A 26,442-nucleotide genomic window follows, 5' to 3' on the forward strand; every position below is an offset into this window, starting at 1 on the left:
ATTAAACCCTCTAATTAAATATAGTTCATTATTAGTCCATAATAATTCTTATTTTCAATTTAATTATGTATTATTACTATTATTTGTATGTAATAGGTAATATTTACAAATTTCAAGATGAATCAGAAAAATTCAAAGTTACCACTGTGATTCAGGATTCAAAACAAGGCCCAAGCCCAAAATTCAAGTCATTTGGGCCCACTTGGACCGTGACACCATGGTCAACGTCGGCGCCGCGGTAATGTCCATGAGTCAAACCTCAAGATTTGTATAGGAGTTTGGCGATTGAAAACCATTCATATTGAAGTAGGATTTTTGAGTTATTATAATTATGGAAAGTTTTTGAAATCCTAATTACCCTAGAAACCCTAATCCAATCTCCATAAATAAGAGATCAGATTAAAGGACATCTCATCTCCCCCGGAGATATCTCATCTTCCTTGATATCAACTTCTCTTTTTTTAATTTTTTTAGTTTTAGGTTTTTATATTTTTTCTTTCTTAGTATAAAATTTGTAAGGAGACTCTGTCGGTTTCAGAATCAAGAGTAATAAGGAAGAATTATTTTCCCTTATTTCTATTATCTTTTCTTTTATGTTTATTTTATTTAATGTTCTTGCGATGATTATCGGCTAACTTCTTGGTTAAATAGGTTGAGAAAGCCAGAACAAGACGTTGTCAATGTTTTTATTGTTATCGTAATCGTTTCATAGTTTATTGTAATAGTTGTTAAGTAATTATTATTAGGTTAAACTTTGAATGTTTCTCAAAGTTTTGATGGTTCATTCCTTGATTAGTTCAAGATGAACCATGCTTCACAGAACATAATTAATACTTATCTAATAATCTTGGCTTAATTTATATCATACTTTCGATCTCGTTCTATTATAACTGTTTGATATTTCAATCTACAAACATTAGTTTTGTTTAGTGGATCAAGATAAATAAAGAATTAGAAATCATTGATAAAACTTGTGAAGGTGATCAAATTGATCTACACTTCTTTATCGTATTTTTAAATCTTTCATTTAGTAGTTAATTTTAGATAATCCCATTTTGAAAACTATTTTAAATCGTCTATTTAAATTGGATTGGATTTAAAGTAGAAAGTTTTTTGGATTAACATTGTCTATGTGGTTTGATCTTTTTTTTTCCAAGGCTTTCTTTTGTTCTTTATTTTATTATCATTTACAACTCGAACAAATTGGCACCACTGCTAGGGATAACGGTGTAATCCAACATCTTTTATTCAAAAATCCGATTCAGATATCTATCAATCAAAATTTTTATTTTAGAAAAATTCGAAAAAAGTACCACTAGATTCCTAAAGTTAGTATGAACAAAATCTTAAAATTTGAGCTAATTTCATCAGAATTTCTGTAGCGCCTAAATCAATTAAGGCACATCGGTCAAACCTCGAGATTCATACTTCAAAATTTTGTACAATCTTTCTTCAGACTTCTGGATTCTAATGAGTACTTAAGTTTTTTAGAATTCTAATTTTGATTTTTCTTCTATTTTCAATGGAAGGATTCGACGAAGAGCAACGTAGTTGGAAAATTTTATTCTACTACTCAGATCGGATTCCTTGTCGAAGAAACAAGAGTTTCTTTCTATTTAGAATAGAACTATATTAGAATTTTCTTTTTAAAAATTTTTAATTTACTTTTAAGACTTTAATTTTAATTTTAATCCGAGAAGGCTCGGACTGTAATAAAATTAAGGAGGACGACAATGGAAAGTAATTGTCTCAGCTCCTCGAGTTTGTACACCGAGATTGGAGTCGATGGCATGAGTCGACTCAACTCGATCATTACCTATCTAGAATGGAAGGTAAGACTCAAAACCCTCATGCAACCTTTGTAATTGGGTTTCTATAATGAATTTGAGTGAGTTTATGCAAACTATAAAAACCCGATCAGATGTTCTTGCTCTTCTTGGAGCCTCAATTGATGAAAAAGAAATCACAGACAAAATCCTAGATGGTCTCGGTGATGATTACAAAGAATTAGTTCGCGCTGTCCAAGCAAGAAATACCTCTATCACCTTTGAAGAACTTCCCAAAAAACTCCTCAATTTTGAAGCCTCTTTTCAAACAATCCCACTCGAGCCACACCAATTTCCAGCTATTGCAAATCCCACATACCGAACCAACAACAAAAATTGGCGTTCTTCTCTACTACAAGGCACTACCACCTCCAACTAGCGTCCATCCTTCAACTCTACCAACTGCGCACCTACTACAACCAATGCAGGACCCCATTCATCACAGGGCCCTCGTTCTCCTCCTAGACCATACCTTGGTCATTGCCAAATTTGCAGGATTCAGGGTCACACTACCAAATGGTGCCCTTCATTTCGATTCGTACCAGTTCACACTTCCCCCCACATCCAGCTCTTCCCAACAAGGCACACCATGGCAACCAAAAGCTGACCTTGCCACCAATCCTTCCACCATGCCATCCTGGCTTTTGGACAGTGGTGCCTCACATCATGTCACATCTAATCTGAGCAATCTCTCCTTGCATGCTCCAGACATTGGCACTGATGACATCATGATCGGAGATGACTCCAATCTTCCCATCACTCACACTGGTTCCACCTCTCTCAAAACTCCTCACAATACCTTTACATTAAACAATGTTCTCTGTGTTCCATTTATGAAAAAGAATCTAATCTCTATATCATAATTTTGCTATTCTAACAATATTTTCATAGAGTTCTTACCATCCACTTTTCTTGTGAAGGAACTTCGAACTGGGGCAACACTGCTGAAAGGACTAACTAAAGATGGTGTCTATGAGTGGCCAACCTCTTCCCTTTTGATTGCCTTCTCCGCAATAAAAATCACTTGCGTCGACTGGCACCATAGATTAGGACATCCTGCTTTTTTAATTTTCAAACATATTGTTTCTAGCAATCATTTAGGCTTATCTTCCTCTTTATCCCCTGATTTCTTATGTAATGCTTGTCTTTGCAATAAAAGTCACAAATTGTCTTTCTCCAACTCTACAATTTTCTCTACTAAACCTCTTGAAATCATATTTTCAGATGTAGGGACCTCTCCAATTTTCTCACATAATGGCTTTAAATATTATGTAATCTTCATTGATCACTTCACTAAATATATCTGGTTTTACCCACTCAAACACAAATCCGATGTTAAAGAAGTTTTCATAAGATTCAAAGCCATTATAGAAAAATACTTCGATTTAACCATCAAAACGCTCTACTCTGACAATGGTGGTGAGTACATCTCCCTAGCTACCTTTCTTTCAACCAATGGTATCTCTCATCTCACCACTCTTCCTCACACACTTGAACACAATGGTTACTCCGAAAGAAGGCACCTTCATATAGTCGAAACAAGCCTTGCCCTCCTCACTCATGCTTCTTTACTCCTCTCCTACTGGACTTAAGCTTTTTCCACAGCCATCTACCTCATCAATAGAATGCCCACTCCCACTTTAAATCTCTCCTTACCCTACCACAAAATATTTCTAACAGCACCAAATTACTCGAAATTAAGGGTCTTTGGTTGCTTATGTTACCCTTGGCTCAGACCTTACACATCGCACAAACTTGAATCACGGTCCAAGCCATGTGTTTTCCTTGGGTACTCTCTCACTTAAAGTGCATACTATTGTTTTGACCCTTGAACCTCATCTATATCGCCAGACATGTCAAATTTGTTGAATATAAGTTTCCCTACTCTTTATTATCTAGTCCATCCTCTAGTCCTCATCCGAACACCATCGCCACTTCTATTCCTGCACCAATTAGAGTTATCTCACCCTCTTCCCAGCTATCACTCACTATGCCATCTGAAATGATCGTCCCTCAGCAACCTCTAAGTGCAGTTCCAACAAACCCTCTTGTACAAGTTCTATCAACCAACACAAACCAACCCATCCACCCAAATTCAGCTTCCTTGCCATCCTCAACCAATACAACCCCGCCACTACATATCCCAACGTTACCTCATCCTAACCCAACCAAAATTTATCCCCTTCCAACTCACTCAATGACCACTCAAGCCAAGAACCACATTCATAAACCAATAACTAAGATGAACCTTCATACCCAACTCTCAAAATCCAACGACCTTGAACTAACAACTGTGACTAAAGCCCTTATTGATCCAAAGTGGCGTCAAGCTATGTCTGATGAGTGTGATGCTTTAGTTAGAAATGGAACATGGGGACTTGTTCCACCTGATTCTATACAGACTATAGTTGGGTGTAAATGGATTTTCATAATTCAACGTAACTCTGATGGCTCTATTAATAGGTTCAAAGCACGTTTGGTCGCAAAAGGATTTCATCAAAGACCAGGAGTCGATTACCTAGAAACGTTCAGCCCTGTTATAAAACCAACCACAGTTCGTGTTGTACTCAGCCTTGTTGTATCTCAGGGTTGGTCCTTACGCCAATTTGATGTCAACAACACCTTTCTCTAAGGACACCTCTCCGAGAATGTCTACATGCAACAACCACCAGCTTTTGTTGATCACGATCATCCATCTTATGTCTGTAAACTTTGAAAGGCAATCTATGGCATCAAACAAGCACCTATACTATGGTATCATGTACTTCGCACTTTCCTTCTTCACTCTAGCTTCAAGAATTCTCATACAGATACCCCACTATTTGTTCTCACTACTACTGGACATATTATGTATATACTTGTATATGTGGATGACTTAATAATCACTGGTAACAACACTAAAATTATCGACTCCTTTGTTGATGTTCTTGCTCATCGATTATGAATTAAGGATTTTGGATAGCTATCTTATTTCTTGGGTGTGGAGGTAGTCCCAAATCAATATGGTATTTTACTATCTCAAAGGCGTTACATTCTAGATATTCTGGCTCAAACTCATATGACTGATGCCAAACCCGTGCTAACTCTCATTCCAACTTGCCCACCTCTGATGTTAAAATCAGATTCTCCTTTGTTTGATCCCATTGAGTACAAGACAGTTGTTAGCAGCCTTCAATATCTCTTGATTACACGACCAAACCTTGCATTGCCAGTTAACAAGCTCTCCCAGTACATGCACACACCAACAACCGACCATTGGAGCTTTGTTAAACGTCTATTACGTTATCTCTATGGCACTATTAATGAAGGCCTCCAAATACATCGCCAGTCGCCATTAAACTTACACGCCTATTCAGATGTAGATTGGGCAGGTGACAAGGATGATTTTTCATCTACTAGTGCTTGTGTCATCTATCTTGGTCGCAATCTAGTCTCCTAGAGTTCTAAGACGCATAAAATTATGGCAAGATCTTCCACTAAAGCTGAATACAGGTCAGTAGCTAATTTAGCTACTGAGATTAACTAGCTTTGTTATCTCCTAATTGATCTTGCTGTTCAACTACCTTGTTGTCCCATCTTATACTGTGACAATGTTGGTGCTACTTAACTCTGCTCTAACCCTGTGTTTCACTCCCGAATGAAACATATTGCCATCGATTTTCACTTCATCGGGGACCAAGTACAAAATGGTGTCCTTCGTGTTCGTGATGTATCTTCAGTAGATCAAATTGCTGATGCACTCACCAGCCCTCTTCACCGTGCCTACTTTCTTGATCTCAAATCCAAGATTGGACTTTTATCTCGAGCTCCATCTTGAGGGGGGGCATATCATAAGTCATAAGATTGTAACAGCCCATTAGTTTTTCTATTTTTGGATTCATTCAAAATAGTTATTCCTTAGAGTTAGAAAACAATTTCAAACTGTCCTATATTTTAGGATCTTAAACAAGTGTTTGTTATCCCGTATGTGTATTTAACTACTGCAAAATGTATATGAAAATATAAGAGAATTGATTTTCTCAGTATGTTATTTCAAACCCTAAAAGAGAAACGAAAGATCATTTTGAATTCACGAAGGGGTTATCTCAACCTGATGATTTCTAAACTTGAATTTAGAAATATCGGTTACTACAGAACTCATCATGATGATTTCATCAGGTGATCCTGAGGGGAAACTTAGCTCAGTGGTCCTCTATCATGTTATTATTGAATCAAACATGTGTTAAGTGCCATGCAAAACTTGATCTTGCTTCCAAGAGAGATGTGTGGTATATTTCCTATCACTACGTGAAAATTTTCAAATTTGACAGCATAATTCGTGCACAGCAAGCCGTCAAATTTTTTTAAGTTCAATTTGTGGGCTTCAGGCTGACGAATTGGGTTTATTTTATTTTTAATAAAAATAAAATAAATGTATTAAATAAACTACCAAGCGAACAAAAGGAGAAAGGGAAGAATAAAAACGTAGATTGAAACTCTAACCTACAAAACGAAGAGAAGAAACCCTAACTTACAAAACATAGGTTTTTTTCTCGACCTTACATGTCCTTGATCTCATATTGATGGAGTTTTAATTGTCTCTATCCCTCGATCTCACACATCTCTCTCTCATTTTCGTTTGTAATTTCTTTCTAGAATTTTTTTCAGCCTCTACTTTTGACAACCAAGAGGAAGATTTCGTTTCTTTTTGAAGCCCAACTCATAATTTTTTTTTACTTCATCGTAAGACAATAATGAAGAAGAAGATGGATGTGTTTGAACATCTCAATATGCAATTTATGAAATAAAAGTTAAACTAGAAATCAATTTGATGAAATCGATGCTGCGATCGAGTTACGACGCTTTGAAGAAAATTGATTTGAAGGTTGATGAAGAAAAAAATTTGGAGGTGGAGATGGTTAATAAGGTGATTAAGCTTGATTTTGTGGAACGAGATAGGGATGAAGAAAGAGAGATCAGCGAATCCGAAAACTTTTGGTGGTGGTTTTGAAATATCACAAGAAGATCAATTCTAGAAGCTGACCGAGCCGCAATCCATCTCACCTGGTTCACAACCTCATTCTTGAAATCCCTTCAATCCCTGGGAGAACGAGTTTGGTTTCAGGTTGCTCCCTTGCATCAATTTTATTAATAAATTAGGGTTCATGTTGTTATTTGATTTAAAAAACTAGGTTTCTGACCTTCAAATCAAGTAAAGTCATTCTACCATGGAAGTTGATTGGCGTTAACATTGTAGAGTTGCCAAAAATTTGATGCTCTTTATGATTTCTTTGTGTGATTGAAAGCTTTTTTATGTTTGTTTAAGTTATTGAGCTTAGGAAACCTAAAAAGACTGGAAAAAAAATCTAAACAAATATAAGGAAGAAGCTTCAACTGGTCTAAATTCATATTGACAAGAGATATAGATACATGATTTCTATGAAAATGTATCTCATGATGTAGCTACTACATGTATTAACCAACAATCTAAGTCAAGTTCAACTGAGAAAAACTTATAAAAAGGACTATTGGCAACTAATTAACACATGGGTTGGTGCAAATTAACTGAATGATTTGATTTGTTGTTTAATTGCTACTTAGAGCATAGATTTATTTTTGAGGGATTTATGTGAATGATTATGTTGTTTATTTGCAACTTAGAGCATATATATTTGTTTTTTTTTTAACGAATTCTTATGTTGTTTAATTGCTACTCAAGGTGTAGATTAGGCCAATTGTTGGATAGTTCAGATAGTTATTCTTTTTTTTTTTTAATAGCTCTCTTGTTAATGCAAAACTTTATTGTCATACTCAATTTAGGTTGGAGTTATTGGGTCTGCATGAGTTTGATAGTATATGTTAGAAAGAAAAAGAGATGTATTTGAATAATTCTGTATATCTCTTTTGTATTCTATTTTACAGAATATATAAGTTTACAATGAAACTAATAATGGAAATATGCTATTGTAACAGATGCCTAAAAATAATAAATCCCTGATCTTATGCAATCCATAATTATGTGAATGGAAAGAGATGATTATGTCAATATTGTCTAAAATAAGAAATCCTTGATCTTGTGCAATCCATAATTATGGGAAGAGATGATTCTGTCAATACTCCCCCTCAAGTTGGTGGATGAAGATCCGTAATGCCCAACTTGCATGAGAAATGATAGAAAAGATCCTGGCCTAAAGCTTTGGTGAAGATATCTACAATTTGCTTATGTGAAGAAGTGTGAATTGCTTTGAGGAGACCTGAGCGAATTTTGTCGCGAATGATGTGACAATCGATCTCAATGTGTTTAGTACGTTCATGGAACATTGGATTGTGAGCAATGTGAAATGCAGACTGATTATCACAGTAGAGATGGAAAGGCTCGGGATGAGGGATGCCAAGATCAGTGAGAAGTTGTTTTAGTCAGGTGAGCTCACAGGTGGTGACAGCCATGGTGCGATATTCAGTTTCAGAGGAAGAATGAGCAACGGTAGTCTATTTTTTTGTACGCCACGAGATCGGACAGGTACCGAGTTGGATGAAGTAACCTGTGGTGGAACGACGGGTGGTGGGGTTACTGGCCTAATCGGAATCAGTATAAGCTGTAAGTTGAGTGGTGCTGGAAGAGGAGAAAAAATGCCTTGGCCGGGTCTCCCTTTGATGTAATAGAGAACACGCGTAGCAGCAGTCATATGAGGAACACGGGGGGCATGCATAAACTGACTAAGAATGTTGACGGCATAAACAATGTCTGGTCGAGTGATGGTCAAGTAAATGAGACGACCAACTAGACGATGATAAATGTTAGGATCAAGAAGTAGAGATCCATCTTCATTGGAAAGCTTCAAATGTTGCTCCATCGAAAAAGAGGCGATCCGAGCACCAAAGTGACCACTGTCACAAAGTATATCAAGAGCATATTTTCGCTGATTTAGGAAAATTCCTGTAGAAGAACGTGCAATTTTGAGGCCAAGAAAGAACTTCAGAGAGCCAAGATCCTTGGTTTTGAAGTGAGGGAGAGATGATTCTTGAAAAACTCAATTTAGGAAAGAGCATTGCCAGCAACTACGATGTCGTCAACATATACAAAAACAATAGTGATGCTTGTGTGAGTAACAAGAGTGAATAAGGAGTGATCAGCCTGAGATTGATGAAAACCCACATCAAGAAGCACAGTAGTTAGTTTGAAAAACCAGTTGCGGGAGGCTTGCTTGAGACCATATAAGGATTTTTGGAGTCGACAAACACGAGTCTACCCCTGAGTGCAATAGCCAGGAGGTGGGTTCATGTAGACTTCTTTATCAAGATCGTCGTGCAAGAAGGCATTGTTGACATCAAGTTGATGAATGATCCAATTTTTTGTAGCAGCAATGGCCAATAAGCAGCGGACAGTGGTCATTTTGGCTACCGGAGCAAAAGTCTCATGATAGTCAAGTCCTTCAACTTGAGTGTAGCCCTTGGCAACCAGTCGGGTTTTGTATCTCTCAATGGATCCATCAGCTTTGAGTTTGGTTTTGAAAACCCATTTACAGCCAATGGGTTTCTTACTAGGTGGAAGATGGTCAAGAGTCCAAGTGGAATTAGCTTTTAGAGCCTGGAGCTCGGCGGACATTGCATCATGCCAATGAGGATGTTTGAGAGCATCAGAATAACATGAGGGTTCAACACAAGAAGTGAGAGCATTTAAATAAATAATATGGGAGGGAAAAAAGTGAGAATATGAAAGAAAAGCAAATAAAGGATGAGCAGTACCTAAAGCCATTATAATAGGTGAAGATGTCGTGGGCTCTGTATGTAAGGTGGGGCATATATAGTCATGGAGATAGGGAGGCCGTGTAGTATGGTGGAGGGGATGAGAGATAGGTGGAGGTGAAGATGAGGGGGTTGGATTTTGAGGAGCTGAAGATGAAAAGGGTCGAGTTCGAGGAGGGTTTAGAGGTGTTTGAGAAGTACGTAAAATGAGTTCAGGAACGGGAAGAGGAATGATTGGAGATGAAAAATGAGAGGAGGAGGTGTCAGAAATATCCTGAAAAGGGAATTGTTGTTCATGGAAGGTGAAATCATGATAATAGAAAGTGGACCGTGTATCAAAATTATAGAGTTTATATGCTTTGTGAGTGCTAGGGTAGCCGAGAAAGACACATTTAGTAGCACGAGAAGAAAATTTATCATGGTGAGTACGAAGAGTTTGTGCATAACAGAGGCACCCAAACACAAGAAGATGATCGTAGTTGGGTATTTTGTTAAAGAGAACCTCAAAGGGTGATTTATTTTGAAAAGTACGACTGGGAGTGCGACTGATGAGGTATGCAGCAGTGAGAATACAATCACCCCAAAAAGGAAGGGGTAAGTGTGCTTGAAAACGTAGACTGCGAGCAACGTTAAGAAGGTGCCGGTGTTTACGCTCTGCAACACCATTTTGTTGAGGAGTTTCAACACAGGTACGTTCGTGAATAATGTTGTGGTCAAGAAGATAAGTTTGAAATTGATGAGAGAGAAATTCTTGTCCATTATCAGTTCTAATGATTTTAACATTGGTATTAAATTGATTTTGGACAAGAGCAAAAAAATGCATTAAATGAATGTAAGTTTCAAATTTAAAACGCATTAAATATATCCAAGTTGTGTGGGAAAAATCATCCACTATTGTAAGGAAATAATGTGCTCCAGATAAGGAAGAGGTATGATATCCACCCCAAATATCACAAAAAATTCGATTAAAAGCAAAAACACTTTTATTAGCAAAAGTTTGAAAGGGTAATCTTGTTTGCTTAGAACGAGCACAAACATCACAATAAAAAAGAATACAAGGGGAATCTAAAATATTAGGAATAATAAAACTGGAGGGATGACCTAGCCGTTGATGCCATAGAGTCTTATTAGCAGTGGATTGAGCAACAAAAATCATAGGGGGTTCGGGACGGTACACGTAAAGCCCATTGCAGAATTCACCCGCTCCAATCGGCTTCATCGACTGTGGGTCCTGAAATAAGTAATTATTAGAAGAGAAAGTAATAATGCAAGAGTTGTGAAGGGTAATTTAGGAAATAGATAATAAGTTGAAGGTTAAAAGATGAACAAAATAAACTTGAATTATGATTAGAAAGGGAGATAAAACACATGTGCCAAGACCTTCGGCATGAATATCCTGACCCGTGGGAAGCCGAATGGAGTGGGGGGCTGCTAGACGTTGGAGATCAGTGAAAACGTCTTTGTGGTGGCAGATATGGTGGCTCGCGCCACTGTCTACCACCCAATGGAGGCACCGATTGAGAGGAAAATCAAGGAAAGGGGAGAAGAGATTACCAATGAAGTTAACAGAGGACTCAATCGGAGAGGAAGATGGTGCGAGTAAGCTAAGAAGCTTCTGGTAAAGCTCCGGTGACAAACCAGGTATTGGACTTGAGTCCAACGAAGTAGCGACGATCTGGTTTATGCTGGATGGGGGCTGACTGAGAGTGGATGGCTGGGTCTTGGGTCGCGGGTTGCGACCAGGGGGATAATCCACAAGAGTCCAACAATGATCTCGGGTGTGTCTGTCTTTGCTGCAAGTAGTGAACTTGAAGGGGGTTTTGGGCGTCCACCAGATCGAACTGCCATGGCCATGGTTTCCGATGAAGATGGTCGAATGTTGTGCAGCCTTTTTTGCTCTTCTTGAAACAAAATAAAGAATACTTTGCTTATGGGTGGGAGTGGATCCATAGCTAAGAGGGAGGCAAAGGAATCGTTGAGGTCGAGGAGGAATTGGACCACCTGTTCATCATCAGCTTGCTGCTTTAAAGCTTTGAGGTCAGTGCTTTGTTTGAGGTGACTAAGTTCATCCCAAATTGGTTTGATTTGGTTGTAGTAATCATGGACTGAATTTGTGGTTTGGTGTAGGGAAGAGAGTGTCTGTTTGAGTTGGTAAATTCTGGCATTATTGCCATGAAAAAACCGAGAGGAAAGATCAACCCAAACATCACGTGGGTTGGTATGATATTCAAGAGAATTGGCAAGAGAGGGACTAAGACTATGTTTGGTAACAGTTCTGAAGTCTGAATGGAGGTGGTCCACCATTCAAATTCAGACTTCAGCTTTGTTAAAGATGTTTGTTAAATTTCAGATTTCAGAAAAAGTGGTTGATTTCAGCGGAACCCTTATAAAAAAATATATTTCTATTTATTATCCCTTTCTTATAAAAAAACGTTAAACCCTTACCTCCTCTCTCTTCTTCATCTCCTTCCTCTCCAACTCGGCCGTCAAGACCTACGCAGGTATGTGCATCTACCACCACTCTATTGTTCTATCTTTGATTAATCACACCATGTGAATCTAATATTGAGAAAGCCAAATCAAAAAAGAATTGGTTCAGATTTTTTACCATGTAGTTTCAAATTTTTTTAACCATATTTCCAGATTTTTTAATCAGTGTTTATTGGAAAACAATCCAAAAAGAAGTGATTCAAATTTTTTAACCATAATTTCAGATTTTTTAATCATAATCATAGTTTCAGATTTTTCAATCATATAGTTTCAAATTTTTTAACCATTGTTTATTGGAAAGCAATTTAAAAAGTATTGTTTCAAATTTTTTAACCATAGTTTCAGATTTTTTAACCATAACCATAGTTTTAGATTTTTTTTACCATAACCATAGTTTCAGATTTTTTAACCATAACCATAGTTTTAGATTTTTTAACTAGTATTTATTGGAAAACAATCCAAAAAGAATTGGTTAAGATTTTTTAACCATAGTTTCAGATTTTTTAACCATAACCATAGTTTTAGATTTTTTAATCATAGTTTCAGATTTTTTAACCATAGTTTTAGATTTTTTAACCAGTATTTATTGGAAAACAATCCAAAAAGAATTGGTTCAGATTTTTTAACCATAGTTTAGATTTTTTAACCATAATCATAATTTCAGATTTTTTAATCATAGTTTCAGATTTTTTAACCATAACCATAGTTTCATGTTTTGTAACCATAATTTCAGGTTTTTTAACCAGTGTTTATTGGAAAACAATCCAAAAAGAATTGATTCAAATTTTTTAACCATAACTTCAGATTTTTTAACCATAATCATAGTTTCAGATTTTTTAACCAGTGTTTATTGGAAAACAATCCAAAAAGAATTGGTTCAGATTTTTTAACCATAATTTCAAATATTTTAACCATAACCATAGTTTCAGATTTTTTTAACCATAACTAGTATTTATTGGAAAAACAAACATATTGGGCTGCGTGCCATACATATAAAACGGCTTGACATATGTATGGGCTGCGTGCCATACATAGAAAACATATGTGTTTTCTTAATATATGGGTGAAAATCATCTATGATAATGTGCATGTCTATTATTGTGATTCTTCCTATATTCCAATATCATTATTTGTTGAGACCACCATGTTAAAGTTTACACTCCTCACATATATAAATTAATCCTGAAATTTGAATATTATTGGGATTCTTCCTATATTCCAATATCTATTATTTGTTGAGATCATCATGTTAAAGTTTGAACTCCCCACATATATAAATTTACGATGAAAAATTAAAACAAAGATCCATTAAAAATAAAAATCTTCTAAGATTTGTAATTGTGAAATAATGAAACAATAACAAAAATCAAAATTTCAACAAAATCCCAAAATTTCAAACAACCAACCGAACCTATTATGGAGAAATCGAATAAAAAGTAGAAATCGAACCCTTTTTAACATATTTCATTCATTCTTTTTTGTTTTTCTTCTTGCATAAAGCTCGGTCATTAGATATATTATTGTGGTATTGGCTCCATTTGATTTATACTTCCATTTCATTGTTATTCATAGATATGGCTCACAAAAATAAAGATAAAGAAAAGAGTGTTGATAGAGCAGACTTTTCTACAGACCAATCGAAAAGGAAACACTTTCTTGAGTTGTGCTTAAGTGAGGTGAACAAAGAAGGGTACAGAGGAGTATCTCTTACCAGTGCTTCATGGAAAAGATTAGAATCTGAATTCAATAAGGCATGGGGAGTGAATTTTAATCATAAAGTGTTCAAGAATCAATATGATTACTTGAGGGCTGATTACAACATATGGCGAAAACTTGTTGGATTGTCCGGGCATGGGCTTAGTGCGGATATCAATACTATAAATTGACCTCCGCAGAAGTGGGATGATGTCTTAGAGGCAAGTTTCTAATCTTACGTACATATTTTTAACTTGATTAACTAGACTTAGTCTAATTATTTTTATATTATTGTTTGAAATAGAGAATTCCCGAAGCTAAGAAGTTTAGGAACAAACCTCTTGTAGATACTGAATTGATGATGGGTGTATTTGAAAGTACTCTTTCAAATGGCGATAAAGCATGGAGCCCCTTCTCATCGATCCCGCGCCCTACTGTTGATAGCGATGTGAATGGTCCTGAACCTATGGAGTACACAAATTTGGACGCTGAAGACACTTATGGTGACTAATTTTTAGGGGAAGGGGATACATACTTCCAAGGTGTAAGTGTGGAAGGCACCCCTAATACCCCACTTGAAGAGAATACATCACAAGGTCCGATGAAGAAGAAACGTAGGAATTCGAATAGTGGTGACACTATTGAAAAAAACTTGGAAAGGCTTATTAATGTTATCGAAGAACAGATTAATAAAGAAGAGGTTAACAAGGGACCTTGTTTTAAAGATGTAAATGAAGTTATGAAGGATTTGAAGAACTTAGGAGTGATAAGTATTCATACTTATCATGTTGCTATATTGAAATTTGCACAACTACCGAAATTGAATACGCATTTATGGACTTGGATAATGAAGCAGAGAGGGTTCAAATTTTGGAGTTTATTGTAAATAATTAGTTGAAGTCAAACATTTTTTTAATAAAAACCAATGATGTATTGGTTATTTTGATATTTTGATATTTTTGGATAGTTACTGTGGATGGTTATTTTTAAATTTTGATATTTTTTTATAGTTAATATAGATGATTTTTTTGGAGTTATTATCATTGATGATATTATAAAATTTTTGATTGTTTAATTAGAATTATTATCTTGTTACCTAATCGAATATGCATGTTTTAACTTACTAAATAGATTGCATGTTTGAAAAATCTTTTTTTACAGTTTCAATTAATACTAACTTTTTTTAATTTTTCATTGTGTTTAGTGATAATGACGCCAAAACAATGGTTGTTGATGAGATTGGTAACATTACTTTTTATGCTTAAACTTAAAAATCGTATGAATATTCGACAAAGGTTGCGCACATCATCACTTTCTGGCAAGGCATATGTGCGAGAACTTTTGGAAGGATCTTCAACACAAATGTACGAGATATTTAGGATGGAGAAGAATGCTTTTGTACAATTATGTCAATATTTTCGAGATAAAAATTGATTAAATGATAGTAGATATATAGACGTAGAAGAGAAAATGGCAATGTTTTTTATGACAATATGTCATAATTGTCGGAATCGATTAGTAAAATATCGATTCCAACATTCTGGAGAAACCGTAAGTAGGTATTTTCATGAAGTGTTGGATGCAATGATACAGTTTGCACGAGAGATAATAGTCCCCCCAGCATTTGACAAGCCAATGGGAGAAATTCGATCTCATGTACATTTGAGAGAAGGGCCATTTAAGGGTGCTGTCGGTGCATTAGATGGCACACTAATTGATGCGCACATTCCGCTTGATCAACAAGTCCCATTTAGAGGAAGGGGACAGGGAAAATGTTTTCAAAATGTAATGGCGGTGTGTGATTTTGATATGAAGTTCATATATGTGATGGCTGGATGGGAAGGAATTGCACATGACTCGAGGGTATTAAATGAGACACTGCGTAACCCGATTAACAATTTTCCAATGCCTCCTCCAGGTATGTATTTTCAAATTATATTTTTGAAATTAATCTTATAATCAATAATATAAATTTTACATATGTTTTATATTTGTTGCAGATATGTATTATTTATGCGACGCTGCATACACACACACACTAGAGGTTTTATGACTCCATATCGTAACACACGCTATTGGCTAAGAACATATCGAGGAACGCGTGCAATGGGTAGAAAGGAGAAATTTAATCATGCACACGCTCGATTAAGGAATGTAATTGAGAGGACCTTTGGTGTATGGAAAAAAAGATTCCCAATTTTGAACAGAATGCCTTCATATGATTATCACACTCAACGGGACATTGTTATTGCATGCATGGCAATACACAATTTCTTACGTCGTGTTTCTCTCCATGATGAGTTGTTTCGACAATATGAAGTTGATGTCGACGAAGAGAGTAATTCTTTAGTAGAATCCGAACCATCACATGATCCACCATGTTATAATGACATATTCTCATCGCAAGCACAAGCTAATATGATCACTTTACGTGATCAAATTGCAATTCAACTAGAAAATGAATGATTGTTTATTGTTTGAGTATTACTTTATTAGAATGTAATTTCTCAAGTATGAATTCAATTTATAAACAATACTTTTGGATTATTTAATTTGAAATATGTTGATGGTTTCATTATGCGTAACTTGTTATGGTTTTTGGTAAAAACAATTTATTAGAATTATAAAAGAGTAATGTTGTCAAAATGACCATTATGTTTTAAAATTCTATTTGTAACCCGAAGCTCTTAAAAGTTATAAACAAACAACTTTTCCAGAATAAGATTCCAGATTTCAGATTTCAGACTTCAGATTTCAGACTTCAGACTTCAGACTTCAGACTTCAGAAGTGTTACCAAACATACCCTAATTGAATTGAGAATCTAGGTAAGAACCATATCCTTCATTTGGTTCCATTGTGGGTATTCGGGTATGTTAGGTTCAGGAGGTTTGAGGGTACCATCAACAAAACTAAGTTTATTTTTGGCATTGAGGGCTCGGGTCATGGCTTTTTGCCATTTGGGATAGTTGTCGCCGGTTAGAAGTCCATTGACAAGGGTTAAGCTTGGTGAATCTGAGGGATGAAGAAGATAAGGGGAAGGGAGGGAAGGGAGAGTTGGGTTGGAGGATTTAGCCATGGCGTTGCAAGACCTTGTTCTAATCTGATACCATGTTAAAAAGAAAAAGAGATGTATTTCAATAATTCTGTATATCTCTTTTGTATTCTGTTTTACAGAATATATAAGTTTACAATGAAACTAATAATGGAAATATGCTATTGTAACAGATGCCTAAAAATAAGAAATCCCTGATCTTATGCAATCTATAATTATGTGAATGGAAAGAGATGATTCTGTCAATATTGTCTAAAATAAGAAATCCCCGATCTTGTGCAATCCATAATTATGGGAAGAGATGATTCTGCCAATAGTATACGTAAAAGAATATGTTGTTATTAGATTTCCTAACAATGCTGTAAAGGTTCTCTGATGAAACGCATTGATAGTTAAATATTCAACTTTTACCAAAAGACGCTAAAATGTCAAAATCCCCACTTTATCCATGCCAACTCTTGGGTTTTTTGTTATATGTTGGTAATTGCTTCTAAATTCTAATCAATTGTACTGATGCATAGTGGCTCTGTTTTGTGGTAGGGCTATCACTTATCTTCTTGTTAACTTTTTGTGTGTAGGCTGTTGGGAAAATACTCCCTTCACTGAATGGGAAATTGAAAACTCGGGAAATGGCTTTCTGTGTCCCTACCATGGACATCTCAGTGTTAGATCTCATTGTGAGGCAGGAAAAGTCGGCTACTTATAAGAAGATTAAGGCTATTATCAAGTAGGCATCAAAAATTATTTCCTTCACGAACTCCTTCATGAATTAGTTAAGAGGATTTCTATGAAGTAGGTGTTCAAATCTTATAAACAAAACATAGATGCTTGGTAAAAAAAAAATAGATGCATGGTGGTCGTAGGTCTGTTTTCTTATTTGCTTGTCCAGAATAGTTTTAAGGTTTTCGGACTTGTTTGTTTGGGGTACATTTTCTTTGTTCTGATTTTTTTATTTTATACATCATTTTTGGGTTCTCAGGGAGGGGTCTGAAGGTAATTTGTAGGGTATCCCGGGTTACACCGAAGGCGATGTGGTGTCCAACAACTTTGTGGGTGACAGCTTGTATGGACACTAGGTTTACAAAAAATGTATTTCGATATCAACTTGGTTATATCGTACACTACCAATTTGCATGACCGCCATCTGATAGGGGAATGCTCCTCCAGTATAGAGGAGGGGCTTGAGTTAGGAAGCCTCCCTTGAAATAGGACACCCTGATTTTGTGTTAACTCAACTATCCCTTCTTATCATAATGGAAAAATAGAGTGAGAAGCTACCAAGTACACTTCCAACATATTTCCTTTATCTTTCACGATCCATTATCACTATTAGATATTTCTCCAGGCAAAGGTTGATTAGAATTTATTTCTTCTCAATAACATGAAATGAATTCTCTTGGTTTTATGATTGAACATTATGCATGAATTAATGTTGCATACTAGATACCATGCCTTCTTCTCATCTATTCTAAAACCCTTGGATTCCAAGGCATCTCTCACATTGTCTTGTTCTTTTATTTGCTGTCTTTATGTTCTCATCGATCAATGCTTCATTGACTGCGAGCAGCATGCACCAAGGGACCTCCTCTTAAATATAAGCAATTTATTCATCCGTTCCAGTGTAGATAGACGAGGATTTAGATTCCTTGGACTTAGGAAAGTGTTGTGAAAATGCATTAAACGTTTAAAAACATAATAAGCAAAAGAAAAATAGGGGAATGATCAGTTACAGGTTACAACCATAACATTTCCAAATAGAACTCTATGGACACTCAACCTTATTGATAGGAACATGCACAAGGACCCGGGCCATACAACTATTGGGCTTAGACTAGAAAATCTGGTGTTCCAAAATTCAAACTAATAGATGGTCCCATTAGATGCCACCAGATTGAGGGAGAGGTTTTAGTAATTGCTAGTACACTAGTACTCCTAGAGTGGGATTTGTTTGATCACATACCCATGAAGTATGGGAACACTGCCAAACATTTTGGGTGACTCACATCAAATAGTTACCTCTGTAAGGAACACAAACCAAGAATGTTCTTGTATGGATTGCCATCTTCCTCCTAAGAAAACATGGAGAAATGTGCATTGGGATCTTTACAAGAAATTATCAATACTTGAATTGAAACTAGAGGAACCTATGCTAAAAATAGTATCTATTATCTTTTCCTATAACACTAAGTTATATAGTAGAGCAATTATGAGTAAGCCAATATCCCCACATATCGTAATACAATTTTAAGATAATGGGTTCAAAATCAGCCTTCAATCTAATATTTTTCTTCGTTGTGCTGAGAATTTGTCAACATCCTTTTGAAGGGTAAGGTGAACTTATACCTACAACCAACCATTTGTTAGCTGGAAGTATTGATGTTGAAATAGTTCAAGCCTTTAATGTGATTCTGTAATTCCCTACACAATTCATGTACTTATTCACTTATTTGGCAGCTTGGTGTTGCTCTTCCATAGGCATTGGTGTTGCTCTTCCATCTGCAAGGGTTAGTGTTCAGCAAGGTAAGTGGCCGACATTATTGTTTTGAAGGTAATTATGATGAGAATTTTAATTTTATACATGTTGTTTATTGATTTTGGTGTTCTCATTTTGAATTTTAAGTGTAATTGACTAAAATTTGTTCCCTTGTTGCTGGTATATTTTGTAGTATGTGTAGGAGGATCTTTAACCAGTAGAATGTAGCTTGAGAAGAACCTTTTAATTAGGAAGATTCGATTTTGAATATACATGACATAATATCATATTGAGGATTTCAATATCGTGGTGCAAAATACAATTTAGCTATATCTTTTTGAGACACACTTGTATTAGATGTCCAGCATTTTACCTTTCTTTATCTTTGAATGTTTTTACTTTTATTTTGGTAATATTTTTTGGGGGTCTACAGAATTGAAGTTTTGTTCTATTTTGGGGCTAATGAGTTAGAGTGATTTCAAATCTTGGGTTGTTTCACTTCATCATCTTAAACTGTAAATTTTTTTTTTTTTTGCAAGTGGTGGATACAGTTGCTTTAAGGATAGCAATGAAGCTAGGATAAGGATGAAAAGGAATAAGTTCTTAGACAAGGCAGTGGACATAGAAGAATTATGTAGAGAGGGGGAAGCATGGACGTAGAAGAATTATGCATGATGATTTCAATCATAGCAATAAGGAAATTCTCTTGCCAATCATTTTCAGAATAGTAGGTTTGTTGAATCCGTGCTAGATGTCTATTGAAAACTCCCTCCAGTCGCCAGCTCTTCCCTTACTCATCAGACAAGCTATGATCCAACCCGTACACCCAGTCCAATTGTTGAAGATGGTAGATTTGGTTTGTCTACTCTTGAGACATCTGTATTCAATAGATACAGGTAGATGGTATATCTTCAAATATCTGAATTTAACTTTTAAAACTATCCAGAATAGATAGAATTGTTGTTCGTGAATTAGTTGATATTGCAATGATACGTTTTGTGTTTGATTTCTAATTGGATTTAATGTGAATTGAGTTTCATAGGTGGTCAAGATTTGGTTTCTATGAATAATCTTTGTTTGATGATTTTTTTTTACTAAGTCAATTATTGCTATTGGTGAATTAGATGACCGTCTTATTATTTGTTAAACCTCCATATTTGATGGTCATAGACTATAGATTTTTTTTTTCGAAGCTCTTCCTCCGATAATGTGACAGTTAAGGATGTCAAAAAAAAAAAAGAAAAATTCTACAACAAAATATTTGACACGTATGTCAAATGTCTCCAAATTTGACGGACCGAGACCGTCAAATATGGGCTTTTTTCACATAGTATATATGGAACCTAAACCATTTCCTTAAACATTGAGCTTCTCAACCAGAATCGTACAATTTGTCCCCATTTGATAAATTCTTTTAGGCAAACCAGATAATTTAATCAAATCAAACTTGATTAATTATAACTATGATGATGAAACTAACCTTGCTATTACTGTTATCAATTGATTTAAGGGACTCATTTTTTCATTAAAAAAAATAAGCAACATTTTTAGTAGTTGTTTTGGGGTAGCAGTACTAATTCTATATTTGAAGTTTTGGAGTCTAAAGAGTAAACTCAAATCCGAAAACTAGGTAGATTGCAGTAATTTAATTCAAACAATGTTTGTAGTCTTAGAACTTACTCAAATCTGTTTTTAAATCAATTCCATCTAAAACTAAAAAGACCACAAATTATTAATAGTGTTTTTGTTATTACCGTGCAAAGGACCTAAAAATCTTTTTGGTTGTCGATTCACTCAGAAATTTCAGCTAAACCTCTCAACCTCTAACAAGTGGGTGACGCTCCACAAAGTCCATGTAGTATCATCGATTTTTAAGATATTTTTGGCATTCTCTCTCTCTCTCTCTCTCTCTCTCTCTCTCATCGAATCTCTCTTGATTTTTTTGAAGATGTTGACCTTGCTCTTAGGTGAGTTTTTCTTTTCTTTTTCTTCTTCTTCTTTTTTCAACTTAATAGCAACTGTACATTCAGAATTTTTTTTTTTTAATTTAAGATTTTCCCTTTTTCTTAGTCACATCCAATAACACTTCCCAGGTATTGCTTTCGTCTCCTCCAAACATCTCTTAAGTATTCATGATTTCTCTCCACTTGCCCCTAAATTATACTTATCTTTTTATTAAGATCTGGGTTCTTCTTGGATTAGATATGCAATTTGGACGTATTGATGTAGAGAAAATCATCCTCTTTGTTAGATTTTACATATTTAGTTCAAATTGTAATTGGAAAATAGGTATTTTTTTTCTCTCTTCTCTTTTTACCTTGTATGAGTTTTTTTTTATTCTTGATATGTATGATTGACTTTTTATTCTTTCCTTAGGTGGATAGATCTATTATAAGTAATAGAAATAGAAGTGTAGGAGTAACGGTGATGAGTAGGAAACATGATGGAGTAATTATAAAAACACCACACGAATTAATAAGGGCAATCCAGTCATTATTTTATCTTATATGGGTTAAAAGTTTCGAAATAAGCTGATTTTTAGTGTGGATGATCTCTATCTTTAGGAGATCATCGTCACAAAAAATAAGCCCATTTAGAAACTGCTAACCCCATCAAAATTGGTTTACAAAAAACATGGATGATTTATGGTTTGTGAACTTATTTTGACGGGGTTAGAAGTTTCGGAATGACTGATTTTTTGTGGGGTTGCGTTTATAATTACCCAACTTGATGATCTGGGAAATTCATCCTCATTTTTGTATCTCTTTCACTAGTTTTAGCTTTTCTTATTTTATTCCTTTTTATTCTTCAAACTCTCTCTCTTCTCACATAAACTCTATTTCCTTTTTTTTTTTTTTTTGTATCATTTCTTCTTGTCATTAAGTATGTTACAAATCTGCCATGCCTAATTAGGCCATTTTTTGACATCATTTGACACTTCCTTAAAAGCATGTCAGATTAACTAGAAAGAAAGAAAACTATGTTTATCAATAAAACATACTAAAAATCTTTGTAACACTTCCCAGATTATTATTTAGTGGTGGCACAATTTACGTTATCTAATATTTTTTGTTACGACTTTCCTATGTGTATTATCTAGTCTCTTGCTAATTTTTTTTTTTTTTTTTAGGTTTAAAATTTTATATGAGCTTAAAGATAATTGTAAAGAACTTTTGTAATAAATAAAAGTTGAGGTACGCATAGAAGCTTACTTCTTTTTTTTTTATTTTTTTAAACTATATTTATATCAAAATAATGATTTTATTTGAACCAACTAATTTTTCTTTCACTTAGGTTGGTTACGTTGATTGCATTTCTGGCCATTTTGTAGATACTATGTTGTACTCAAGAGAATACATACACAATTTTTTTTTTCTTATTTTTTTTAAAATATAAACTGTGTTTTTGTAGTTTTTATCAAGATAATGTCTACTCAACCATCAGAAAAGACATATTGGGATTCAACAATATATAAAATTTTGGTGGAATGTTATGTTGAAGTAGTTTGAAAAAGAGTTTGAATGCGAAAAAGAGTGCAAAAATGGGTAATGTTGAAATCCATAGAATGTTTAGTGTGATTATAGACAGTATAGAGGTCGATTTGAAAAAAAATAAGAAATGACGTAGAATGCAAACAAACACACTTCTATTATATCATGCATCAACTATTGAGTACATTCCATGACATTAATCGGTATAGAACCATTATGGATGTTTTTAGTTGTCAAATTGTTTAAAGAGACTTCAAATAGAGAGATGTTTCTTGAATTGATGTATATTGACCACATGCCTATCTCAGAGTAGATTAAAATAAATTTTGAAGAAACTCATGGGATCTCATAATGGATAATTTTCTAAGGATATGATAGATTTATGATTATAATTTCTTAGATGTTATAATAGAATAATACTATTATTTTTATTTATTTTATTACCATGGTTGGTAGAAGATATTATTTTCGTTTATTAATTTTCTACACGCATTTTTGACTTAATAGTTTTAAATTATGTTTGGTATACAATACATTGATTTTATGATATGATAAGAAAAAATATTTGTGTTTAACTTTTTTATTTTTCATTTAAAGTCTATATGATTGTATGATTATAAATTGTGATATGTTTATAATCATATGATTTGTATATATACAATAACAGATGGATGTTAACATAAAGAAGAAATTTTATTTATTTATTTTCTATGGCATTACTACTGTATAAAGAATTGATGCAAGAAGTAACCATATCATATTTCACTACTTTCTAGTGATTCATATGTCCGAGAAATATTTCATTCAAACAACCTAGTGCCTTGCTACAATAATTTTCATATGGATAAGTATGCTTTCAATAGATTGTCTTATTTTATGAGAAATAAAATATTACTTTAAAATACTAGAAGAATGAGAGTTGAAGAACAAATTCTAATCTTTTTGTATACAATTGGATATAATGTTAGAAATAGAAATAATCAAGATAAGTTCCAATATTCTAGTAAGACGATAATCCTATATTTTCATCACGTGTTGCAAGTTTTATATGTTTTTGCCCATGATTTAATAAAAGTACCTAACTTGAATGTCAAATCACAAAAAATATTAGCAGACCGACGATATTTTTCATAATTTAAGATAATTAATTATTTAATATTTGAATTAATATAATCAATAACATAATAATTATTTAATGTTTATTTTTAAATGAAATAGAATTGCGTGGGTCTAATCAACACGACTCATATACCTATAGTCATATCATTTGATAAATAAATATCATTTTGATCAGGAAGAAATACCGAATGTGCATAGAATGTTTTGGTTGTTTGTTCATTTGACATACATGCACTTTTATTTTGATTGGGTGGGAAGGTTGGACACATGATTGGTAAGTCTTTCAATCTACGTTTAGCAATTCGAATTTGAATTTCTCGCATCATCCTACTAGTAATAAAACATTACTTTATTTTTTATTTTTGATATTTTTTATACCCATTAAGATAATTTAAATTTATTAAAAAAATATTTTAATTGTCTTAAGAATTATTACATGGTTGAGCGGATTACCAAAATATGCGAGGATATCTTGCATTATATTAAAATACACTGTATCACATACATGATTTTTATAGAGAAAATGAGCCAAGAATGAAAAAGGAGTAGCTTAATTATTATCACTCTTTGTGTTCAAAATTATTGAGCGTTGCTTCAATGTACTGAAAAAATGATTTTTGATTTTGAAATTGATGGTTTCATATTCCTTTATAACTCAAACACGTATTGTATGTGTGCGTATGACCTTATATAATTTTATCTGACAACAATTACTTACTGATAATTGATTTACACAATATAAAGATGAAAATGTTAACATTGATAGAGAATGCACGTCTAATACGACACCAAATGAAGTTTGATGATGATTTGATTATTCATATGAATATTTTACGAGATGAAATTGCTTAATAGATTTATAATGCCATATATACATTATGATGTAAATCTGTATTTAATTATTTATTTTTATTTGATAAACATTAAGTATGTTGATGTAATGTGAATTTTAACTGTTTAGTTGCTCATCCCTGATTATATGTATCAATTAATCATAATTTATCTTTTAAAATTTTGCATATATTGAAAGGATTGAGAATACTTACTCGTTCATGCTAGGAAAGGTTATTAGTCGGAATTGTTTATTTACCTGTTGGGTAACCCATGTTACTCACCCTTTCCTTCTTCATTTGTTTTTAGTTTTAAATCCAACACTTGATGAGGCAGGTGTAGAGCACGTTAGTAAGGATTATCTAGTCAGTTAGATGGACAACCAAAGTCCATTACCTGGTGAGCATTAGGGCTACACCTTCTAGCAACGTTAGTCTATCCGAGTTGAATTATAGGTTTTGGTTTAGCGTTAGGATTTTGTTAAAGAAAGATGTTTCAATAAATTCATGTATATTATTTACTTATTCTACACTCTTATTTACCTTACGTTAGTAAATATATATAGGCTCTTGTTGATTGTTTATTTATGTATGTATATACAGGATATTATTGATATCGTTTATCAGGTGAAACAAGTATTTGAGTGCATTGGAATACTAACATAAACTAAGAAAATTATGCCGATATATCGAGGAGACACCTAGTGCCACGAGATTTGACATAGGATTTTGTGTTAGTATTTTAAGAGCGTCATAGCCTTGAAGAATAGTGGAATGACTCTTTGAAACCTAGGGATGTAGTCCAATTTTATGACAAATCCCGTAAATAAATCTTATTTTTGTCTTCTCTCTCTTTCCCTTCTCTTTGATTATTTTTCTATGTGATTTTGATCATTTGTATGCATCAAGAACAATGAAGATCGATTATTAAGGTAAATCTTGAGGAATCGATGACATATGAGATTTTACCTCTACAAATTGGCATCGTTTGTGGGAATCGAAGAGGGAAAAGCATAAAAAATCACGTGTTAACGATCGAGATTCAATAAAGAATTGTAGGTTGCCCCAATATGAAACCTTCATGGGTTTAGACTTTTTGATCTAACCTTCGGAATTTATTGATTGGATCTATAAATCGCGATGTTTATATAATAATATGGAAAGATGAAAAAGAAGTTTGGCTCTCACAATTGAAAGAAGAGTGAGATGACTATGAAGCTTGTACAGGAAAACTATGCCAGGAAGGAAGCATACCTAAATAAAAAAGAAGAGACATGTGTCAGGTTAGTGTTGGTAGATATGTACAAGTATATGTAGCAAGATGTTTCACCAAATCTTTATTTACCAAGGTATTTTACCTAGTAAAAAAAATGTGGCCAACAAGACTACTGTCGGTATCTATCCACAACTTATTGGTATGGATATTGCGAGGTCTTTATCGATAGGACCATGCGTATGGTCAAATATCAATGCCCCATTGTTTGAGTTTCAAGCAAGATGCATTAAGGACATTATAACCGGCTTCACATGTTTATGGGCCAGGCCCAATCCATTCCTTACAATAGGACATATTAAAAGAATGCACATTTTTCTATGCTTACACAGTAAAGCAACCAAAAAGGTATACTATGTGAAAACTGGAAAATTTGATAGAGAAAATTGACAGGCCAAGGCCTATGAATTTTAGAAATTGAATTTTGACAGTCTAGGACCATCGAAATTCTTGATGTTCCCAGATTT

General features: G+C 34.2%; 1 long non-coding RNA gene across 3 annotated transcripts; it reads left to right on the forward strand.

Annotated features, from left to right (window-relative positions):
- The first annotated feature begins 6,324 nt into the window (after window positions 1-6,324).
- On the forward strand, window positions 6,325-20,328 carry LOC147390980 (uncharacterized). 3 transcript variants are annotated; one of them, XR_015183158.1, is made up of 3 exons: window positions 6,325-6,930; window positions 17,368-17,516; window positions 17,769-20,328. It is a non-coding gene; the product is annotated as an uncharacterized LOC147390980 (long non-coding RNA). The 3 variants fall into 3 exon arrangements; XR_015183159.1 differs by lacking the exon at window positions 6,325-6,930 and adding an exon at window positions 11,508-11,588; XR_015183160.1 differs by lacking the exon at window positions 6,325-6,930 and having other exon boundaries at window positions 16,579-17,516; window positions 17,769-17,852; window positions 19,244-20,328.
- The last annotated feature ends 6,114 nt before the right edge of the window (window positions 20,329-26,442 follow it).

This window comes from Akebia trifoliata, chromosome 11, assembly GCF_017979445.1.
Source record: "Akebia trifoliata isolate Shusen 1 chromosome 11, ASM1797944v1, whole genome shotgun sequence".
Lineage (NCBI taxonomy): Eukaryota > Viridiplantae > Streptophyta > Magnoliopsida > Ranunculales > Lardizabalaceae > Akebia > Akebia trifoliata.